The sequence below is a fragment of the Odontesthes bonariensis genome, chromosome 19 (assembly GCF_027942865.1).
Source record: "Odontesthes bonariensis isolate fOdoBon6 chromosome 19, fOdoBon6.hap1, whole genome shotgun sequence".
Lineage (NCBI taxonomy): Eukaryota > Metazoa > Chordata > Actinopteri > Atheriniformes > Atherinopsidae > Odontesthes > Odontesthes bonariensis.
This window is the reverse complement of record NC_134524.1, coordinates 14,292,470-14,301,686: the sequence shown is the minus strand read 5'-3', so window position 1 is coordinate 14,301,686 and position 9,217 is coordinate 14,292,470.

Here is a 9,217-nt window from a genome sequence, read left to right as displayed (position 1 = left end):
GGCAGGTACAAATAGAGCTTATGTGTAACAAAAGTTGGCATTATAAAACACCAGAATACACTGGATTTCAACACTAGTGTCCAAACTACAACACCTTCTTCTTATATGCAGACCTGTTTACTTGTTAATTAGTCTAAATTATGAGTATTAAGCCTCGTTATTACTTTTCCAGGAGGCGGAGGGCAAACTGATGTCTGCCAACTAGGTGTGGACTGTTGTAAACACGAGAGCCATAATGGTAGCAGTGGACTTTTCTATTTTTAGCAAATCTTCTTTTTGATTCTTATATTTTGTTTACATAATGCAAGACTGTATAGATTGTGTATTAGAAAACGATAAGCACACAATATGTTATCACCTAGAAATGTATGATTGTTCTATAAAAGACTGTAAAGTAACACTTATTTTATCGTTGGAAATTTCAAATATGCATTTCTCTGGTCTAAATGTTAGGTAGATTGTCATGTGACACAGAGGAAAATAAATATGGCAGTGATAGCCGGTTCATCCCTGAGTTAAAACTTAGATTTGCATTCCTAACATTATTTGATATCAGTTTCAGTTCAGACAGCAACAGTTGTGTTCTCTGTGGTTTACTTAACAATGAAGGGTGGTTCTTTGTCTGAACTGTGCGACGCTGCCAGAACAATCTACAGCCAGTTTATAACACCTTGTAGCTGTTGACACTTGTTTGGCAGGTACATGAGCTGTGATTCCAAATGAAAAAGCAAGTTTGATTCATCTTTCAATTAAAAAAAAAAAGAAAAAAAGCGAAGTTTACAGCTTTGCTGTGGACACAACAAACTTAAAGAACTGCACATCTCCAAATGATATTTTAGAAAAAAATGCTGTGAATTGAACTCCAAACATAGGTATCCTTATTCCAGTCCAAACTGCAAATCCTACCCTGAGATCATCATGTTAAACATACAATGTTATGCAAATATTTAGGTTTCAGAAAAGGATTTAAAGTTTTTGCTGACTGAACACTAAGCAGATTGTAAACACAGTCAGATTAATCCAGCTTGTTTGGTATCAATGAAGCCTCCGCCTTTCGTCATTATGGTATAAGATAGACGCCGATGGTATGAGTCAGTCCTGTCTGTAAACACTGGTGTGCTGAGACTGGACAGAGCTACACTCTGACTCTGAACCAACTCGGTGTTGTGCTTGGATTTGAAGTTGTATACCAACGGCAACTGGGGAGAAAGTGCCTGCTGTGTATGACTGCAGTGCACCGTTGAATACCTCCACCCTTCCTCAGAACACTACCTCATACTGTACAGTGGTGCCAGCCAGTACTGATCCTTTGCAGGGCAGGCAACCTCTGGGTTTTTTTATCTGATGAAAATACTTCAACACAAATGGATTAGAATTCTACAATGTCCAAAGCTATGGGCCGGAGTTTCTTTGCTTAATGTAAGTCATACACCCCAGAACATGCTCGTTAATGAATATTACAAGTTGTCCCTACAAGGCAGCTGTTGTCTCACAATCGCAAGAGAATCTCTGGAGCCAGGCTTTTTTTTTTTTTTGCTTGAAAAGATGTTTTTACTCTAAGACAGACTGGATTCAGTAAGAGTCTTATTTACCAAAGAGGACCATTCTGTTGATCTGATTGAAATGAAACCCTGATAAAGAGTTCTAGACGCATGATAGACACGCAACTTCAATTTCCCAGATGCTTTTGTAAAACATACCAAATGGTGCATCAGGTTAGGAGTTAATTTGGCAGAAAAAAGGCAGAGTTTACAAAATGTCTAAGTATGGCTTTAGGTTGTATTTAATTTTGTAGTGTGAAAAAGTCTTGAGCCAACACTCATTTCTTTATATTTTACCAGGCTTCTCGAAGGACATCCCAAAGCTCTTCTTTGGATGTTGGCTGCCTTTTTGTTCCGTTCTCTGTCAAGATGATCCCACACTGCTTCAATAATGCTGAGGTTTGGGTTCTGGGGAGGATTCATCACTCCATAAGACCTGTTTGCACTGATTTTCAGTCCAGTTCTTGGTTCATTTGGCATGCCTCTGCCTTTTCTCTTTGTTTCCCTTCCTTAAGAATGGCTTCTTGACAGCCAGTCCTCCATGGAGACCATTGCTGAATGAGGATTCAGCAAACAGTAGATGGATCGACTCAAGGGTCAGATGAGTTTCCCAGGTTCTGTGTCAGGTCTTCACTGGATTTTCTCCTATTTCATGAGGAGATCACTTTCAGATACTGTTCATCAGCTGTAGGTAGTTTTTTTTAATCTTTAATTTTTACCTGTCACTTTTGTCTTTCCTCAAATACACACAGACACACTGCACACCCTGGTGACATATAGTATGCCAAGTTTTCATCTAATAGCTTATTCGAAATTGCCTTGTTGGTGCAAAGCTACAATTTTATGCCCACAAAACTGTTATCCTTGGCATTTTTCCTACTTGCAGCAATAGAAATGGGAACCAATTATGTGTCTTTGCAACAGGCTGCTAGTAAGAAAGTGCCTAAAGATACAATTTAAAATTGCTAAGTTGTCTGTTGTATGTAAACACTGGTTCATCCCTTGAGGCGGACACTTTTTTGTAATGCTTGAATAATTTGTAGGTCAATGTTAAAGGTCCTAACAAACAAACACATTACTCTAGAAATTGTTATGTGCGAGGACTGGACTGAAAATGAGTGAAAAAGCAGCCAGTGTCCAAAGAAAATCTGGAGAACTGTGGTTTGAGACCACTTGAAAAGGTAATGATATAGTCTGGCTCCTTTTAGGGATAATGTAAAGAAATTAGGGGTGTCTAATCATTTTGTCACATTTTTTTTATGTCAGTCAATCAGACTCTTTGTTCAGCACTTAATGCAAACCAAATGTTGCATGTTGTTGTAGTACCTATATTTGGTAGATATTGGTGGTACACTGCAAGTTTTATATATACACTGCAAGTTTTATTTATTTATATATATATATATATATATATATATATATATATATATATATATATTTTTTTTTTTTTAAATTTTTTTTTTAAACTTCCACTCTGAAACTGCATCCCGCTGTTACAACAGTGTCCACATAGTTCAGACAATTCTATTTTGTGCACCTGAGAGAAAAGAGTGTGCATGAATGAGTCTAGTAATGAGTAAACCATCGGAGCTGGCACTGCAACACCTCATTGCTCACCATTCCTTTTTTCTTTCAAGCCTAGAAAGAAAATCCAGCATAAGTTGACAGAGCTTCATCATGAGAGTAACATGTCCATCTTAATAAAATGTCTAAGGACTTTCCAAGCACATTACAGAGAGACAAAGCAAGTGCTGCTGAGAAATGTGCAAGTCACAGTTGAATTAACTTGGTGTGTTGACGATTATCTGCTTAAGCATAAATGTTTTGGTTTTTCTAACTTCCAAAACTTACTTTAATGTATTTCTACTAACTCCTCTTAAGGCACTGTGTGGTATTTGAAGTACAGAGACAGTCGTGGTAAGGCCGGGCACCAGGCTGAAATATTAGAAATAGTCCCCCAGGGACAGCACTGAGTTAGATCTTGGTGATGATCTGATGGAGCTCAGGTTACTACCAGCTGCCCACCCAGATTTGCTGGCAGGTTAAAGTGTCCAAAATCAAATCCCTGCCAACACTGAGCTCCAGGCCCTGAGGAAAGTATTGTGTCGCTGGCACAGCTCAATGTTCAGTTGCAGCACAAGCCATGATGGAGGGGAGCTAAGCACTGATAGTTAAGCTAGGTTAAGAAAACCACGAATCAAAGGTACTCCACCCATGGAAAGAGATGCCCCTTAAAATGCTGGAAAATGCTTGTATGCAAAATCAAACAAAAATCATAGATGAATAGGACACAACGTTATAGACAGACAGTGGAATTTGGAACTTAGATGAATGTAAAGGTTATTTCTTTCTACTGTGTACAATATAGTTTGCACAGTATGTGCTGATCGGTCCTCTTATGCAGTCTTGTTGTGTCGGATTTTCACTACAATGCAGTAGCTGCTGTGTATGCAATTGAGTTATGTGTAGAAAAGCTTTATTGTTCATGGAGAGTAATGGAGTTGCCAGCAAATACACAGACTGCCTGCACACTGATGTATTGACCCTGGGTACGTGAAGACTAATAAACTTGTGGGAAGTAAGCTCGATGGACCAAGCAACAAACCTTTTGTGATTTTGGAATTTCTGCTCTAGTCCTCTATTATCTTGTAGTTAATAGAGCTTGAAATTAAAAAGCAAAACTACAAATGAACTCTTTTCATGATCTTTTGCTTCTTTCCACTGTCCCCACTTTGTAATTCCCCCTCATGCAGCATATGATGCTGCACACCCAATTTCCTTCCTCGCTCCTTCACCACATTGATTTTAATCAGTGATAATTGAACACATTCATACAGTATTTTGATAGTGACCAGTGTTTTATCATGGCCCGCTTGTTGGGCATTGCTTGGTTTGTTTATTTTTAGTCATGGTAATGCATTGAGGCTGGAGGTCCGGCGGGGGGGTGTGATGGGTGCACTTTTGAAGAACCCATGCCCGTTCCATGAAAGGCCAACATTGTCAGCATCCCAAAGATCCCCTTTGTGTGTGGATGCGTTTGATGGGGGCCTTGTCATCTTCATGAGACAGCATGTTTGACTCACGACGGGAGGCCTTTGTAAGGGCCTTTCACTACAAACGGCTGTTGGCTCCATCGCCAGCTCTTCTGCCTCCTACGGTATTTCAATGGAGCCAGTCCATATGATGAGCCAGTGTAAGTGTGACATTTTTAACCCATTCTACTGATGCCAAGGATAACAGTAACGGCCTGGCTGAAAGTAATTAGTCCACCATTATTTTCACAACTGTTAGATATTGTACAGATTATCATAAAGTTTGTTCAGAGACTTATAATTTGTTGAGTATTGTGTCAGTGGTCCTCTAATTTTCCTTCTGACCACTGACGTTTTGTTTATTTGTTTCACTGTAGTGTCACATTCCACCCACTGTGCTGCCACCAGAGTTAATCTGGCTGCTCGAGTCAGTGCTTATGATTCCAGTTTTCAGAAAAAATCTTGTCTGTGCCAACTTCCGATTGCCACATCACATCAACACACTGGTGGCATCCGGCCAGAGGTCAACCAGTCAGAGGATGTCCACAGTGAATGACAAGGGGTTCAACAGCTGAAAAACACTGTATCAAATGACACTACGGATCCTTTTTATAGACGGGACAAGGCGTGGAGATTAATTGCTGAAGTTTAAAGGGAGGAGGGCGAGTGAACTAGTAATTGGATGCCATAGAGATAAATGTTTTTGCACAATCGTGGGGCTGACAGAACTCACTGCTCCTGAAATGTTCCTGGTGTGGTTTGAAGCTGCGGAGGATGGAACAGAACCACATGGCTGATGAGAAATTAGTTAGATTGCTTGTACTCAGATCAAGCAGAAAAATGGACTTCTCACCTTGCACAACTTTGAGGTTATTTGTGAGTCTGACTAAAATGTCTCAACAGTCATTGTCGTGCCATAAAGATATCCTTCAGGATGAGATGACAGGTTCCAAACTCCAATGTTGAATTTCACATTAGAATCAGCTTTAATTCATGAACATTGCTATACTTTCTGAAACACCCCCATTCATCACAACCCATATGGGGGTATGAATTTTGAGATGTCAATGCTTGTTCTTGCTTCCCTACAGTCCAATAAAATCAGAGTGGTGGTGAAATCCAGAGCAGACTAAATTTGAATTGGAGAGTAACTGCAATGGAAGTGTATCGTCAGATTGAAAGATGATCCAGGCGTCACAACCGTTGTAAGACAGTCTGTCTCAGATCCGGTCAACTAGAGATGCAAACAAATGTCCACCGTGGAATTGGGCATCTCCTGGAATCCTTTGAAATTTTGGTGGAGTTATTTGTGTCTGTCCTGATCCACTGTATTTGAAGCTTGGAGTATCAAATGTTTTGTGTGTATGTGAGTGTGTGTAGGGATGGAGTTAATAGGGAAGTTGAGATTTGGTGTATGACTTTGCAGTGGGAGTTTATGTTGAGGTATTAGAGCAGCTGGTATCTTCACGCTCCGTTTGAAATGTCTGGCGCTCAACCTCGAGTCAGGAGTCCAGCCATTCATTTCCACCCATGGCAAACGCAGCCAGGTCAGTATCGGCTGTCATGGCCACTACACTTTTCTGGCCCATGGCTCTCAGAGGAGGGAGACTTGGGATGTCTAGTTTGGCAGTGCAATATTTTGTGTTGAGACTAAAGCAGCCCAAAGAGGGGCTTGTGAGCCAAATTTGGCTCCGTCTTAAGTTTTTTTTTTTTTGGCATCCTAAAAATAAAATATTCTTATATATTTATATATAATATATAAATGGAGTATAAAAGAAGAAATGTATATTACTATCTGAATGCAACTAAGCAACATCTGAGGAGTGTTTTGATTTCCTCCGACATAGTAGCAAGAAAAGAAAAGAAATTAAATCCTTTCTTTTAATTCTCACTTTTGCATTTTTACGTTATCAGTGACCAGCAGAGTTCTTAGCTCATGGCACACATAAAATGTTTGGTATCAGACATGGGCTTTTTTTTTTTTCTTCAAGTGGAGCAACATCCTTTCTTTTAGGAATGATCTCTTTTGACAAATGGTCGGAGCTAGTTTGCTTGCATTGGTAACAGTGAATTTAAGGTTGGGTGTAGAGGTGAAATATGTACAGCGGGCTTCAGGAGAGGAAAAGTTGAGTGAGCTGCATCGGCTGAAGAGCACTACTGAAGTTCTGAGATGCACAGGCAGTTCCATAAAGGATGATGAAAATGAGCTACTCTTTGACCGAGTACACTACACTTGTCAGGATCCAGAGGCTAAACAGAGTTTAGGAGGAGAAATTTCACCTGCCTGATAGGACGGTAGTACTTTTGAGAAAACCTTGAACCTTTGCGATGGAACTTGTAGCCCTGAAAATTTCTGAGTGGTCCAATATTGTTTTGCCTTTTATTTCCGCCTTCATGTTACCTCAAGTTTGATATTCACAACAGCTCATAAAATCCGTTTTTTTTTTTTTTGTTGTTGTTTGACAGGGATAGTTGTCACTGTTTGTTAATACAACATTTAAACTCAATCATTTACGCTGGCATCAGTCAGCTGAGAGCACATTGGCACACCGCAAGCTGCTGTGGTCAATTGAGCTGCCGTACACACGAAGAGAAAGAGCTCCGATAATGACAAGAAACGCTTAACTCTGAGCAACTGAATGTTAATCTCAGATTGTTTTGCAGAAGTTACGTTCTAAGGAACAAATAAAAACACCCACAACCCACAGAAACAAATAACATTTCCAGATTTTGCAGTAATATCACCAAAGTGCGCTCTCTGGTTTGACTGCTTTGTTGAGTCATGTTTGGTCAGCGTGGCACCTCTGACAGGAAAGAGTGTCACACTTTAGCAGACTTAATTTGCCTAATTTACCCTGTACCTTGTAGCCTGTTTAGTCCTCAGTGGAAATGCAAAGACCCAGGTCCAAAAATAATCTTAAACTCTTAGGGAAAAAGTCTTTTTAAGTTCCGGGTGTTTTTGCTTGAAATCTGCCTTAAAAGAGCCTCATTCTTAAATCGCAACCTTTTCTCAAACCCAACTCATCACATAATGACATTTAGTCAGGACCCCTTTATGCCACATGTCAGTACACAGGATACCGCTTTAGAGCATTTTTTTTTTAACTCGTAGGGTAGCCTGATATCTCAATAGAAGTTCCCTGACGTCTGAAATAGACACCATGAGGGTGTGGCCAAATGTTCTGTGCTGTCGAAGGAGTCATCACTGTGCTAACTCAGGAAATGGAGGAGAGGCTGTTTACTGAGGAACTTTTCTACCCAAACCATGATGTTTTCTTGCACAGTAGTAGTTTGGGAGCCTAAAAAACTGACCAGTGACTACACAAAAGAAAAAAAAAAGGAAAAATATCAGTAAAATAAAGTGTCACTGATCCCATGGGAAACAGGAGTCCTTTGTTCAGTCCTTCCGTCATCGCTTCACCCTTTGAATTGTAAGTTTGGATATAGCCTCATAAAGCAAGTTATTGATGTAGATCCCTATTCTGCACTTTGAAAAATGATACTGCAGGAGCAACCAGTATGTTAAAATTCTGACGGCAAAGGTTCCTGACCAAGTGTCAGTATGAGTATGTGAGAGTTGGGAGTGAGCTGTGTTATGTTGTAAAAGGGTCTTGCTACGGGAAAAGAAAATCCGAACATCCTTTGTTCACTGAATATATTCAGGAAAAAGGATAATTTTGAAAGGAAAATACACCAACAAGCTTTCCCCCATTTACCGCCATCGCCCCTCAGGCCAAGCAGAGAGACTGACTGACAAGCCTTTCAGTTTCAGACCCCTCAAAGCTGTCAACATCAGACCTCAACTGCCAGTTGCTTACCACATTTTCTGACCCTCTTTTGTTGCCCAAACCGCTCTCCATATGGAACTTAGAGGGCTCATCCCATGATGCTTTAAGTCTGACACAGGAGGAGTAGTTTGAGTGCATCCCTTCTCTTAAAAAAATATTTGCCATCTCAGAAAAAAAAAAAAGCCAGTCACAAAACCTCCCGAGTGCTTCATCTTGTTCTAACCACTGTGTTCTAGATTCATAGCAGTTACCCCAACACACAGGACAAGGCGATTACTCACATGTGTCAAAACTGAACCCAGGTCACAAACATGTGTCAACTGAGCATGACACTCTGCCTGGCATCGGGATACTGGAGCGCCTGATCTTTTTCATCACTGCCACTGCTGACAAGAAAGACTACGAGTCCTTAAGAGAATGGCAGCGTTTGATTTATGACAAGCTGATTCTGTTACACTGACTATGTTTGCAGCATGTATTTACTCTTCAAGTGCTGTTGCTGGATCTACATCAGACGGTAGAGTATTGGAATAGATCAGGGAGGATGCTTCGGAGGCTGAGTCAGCAAGTATTTACACCTGTTATTTAGTGCCATATTAAATTCTTTATCCTGTGTACCATCATTACACAAGATTCCAAAGTAAATCCGTGGATGGCTTGGTGATCCTATCGCCTGAAGGACAAATGCCATTAAGGACGTAAAGATTCACATATAGAATTTAATTAGGCCACAGAAATATCTCCTTGAATTTTGCCCCCACATTCTTAATTTGATTATTGATAGGTTGGTGAATGTATGTTTCTTTGTTACACAACAGTGCTTTTATCAGACATTGTGTCCACTGGCACCTGTGAA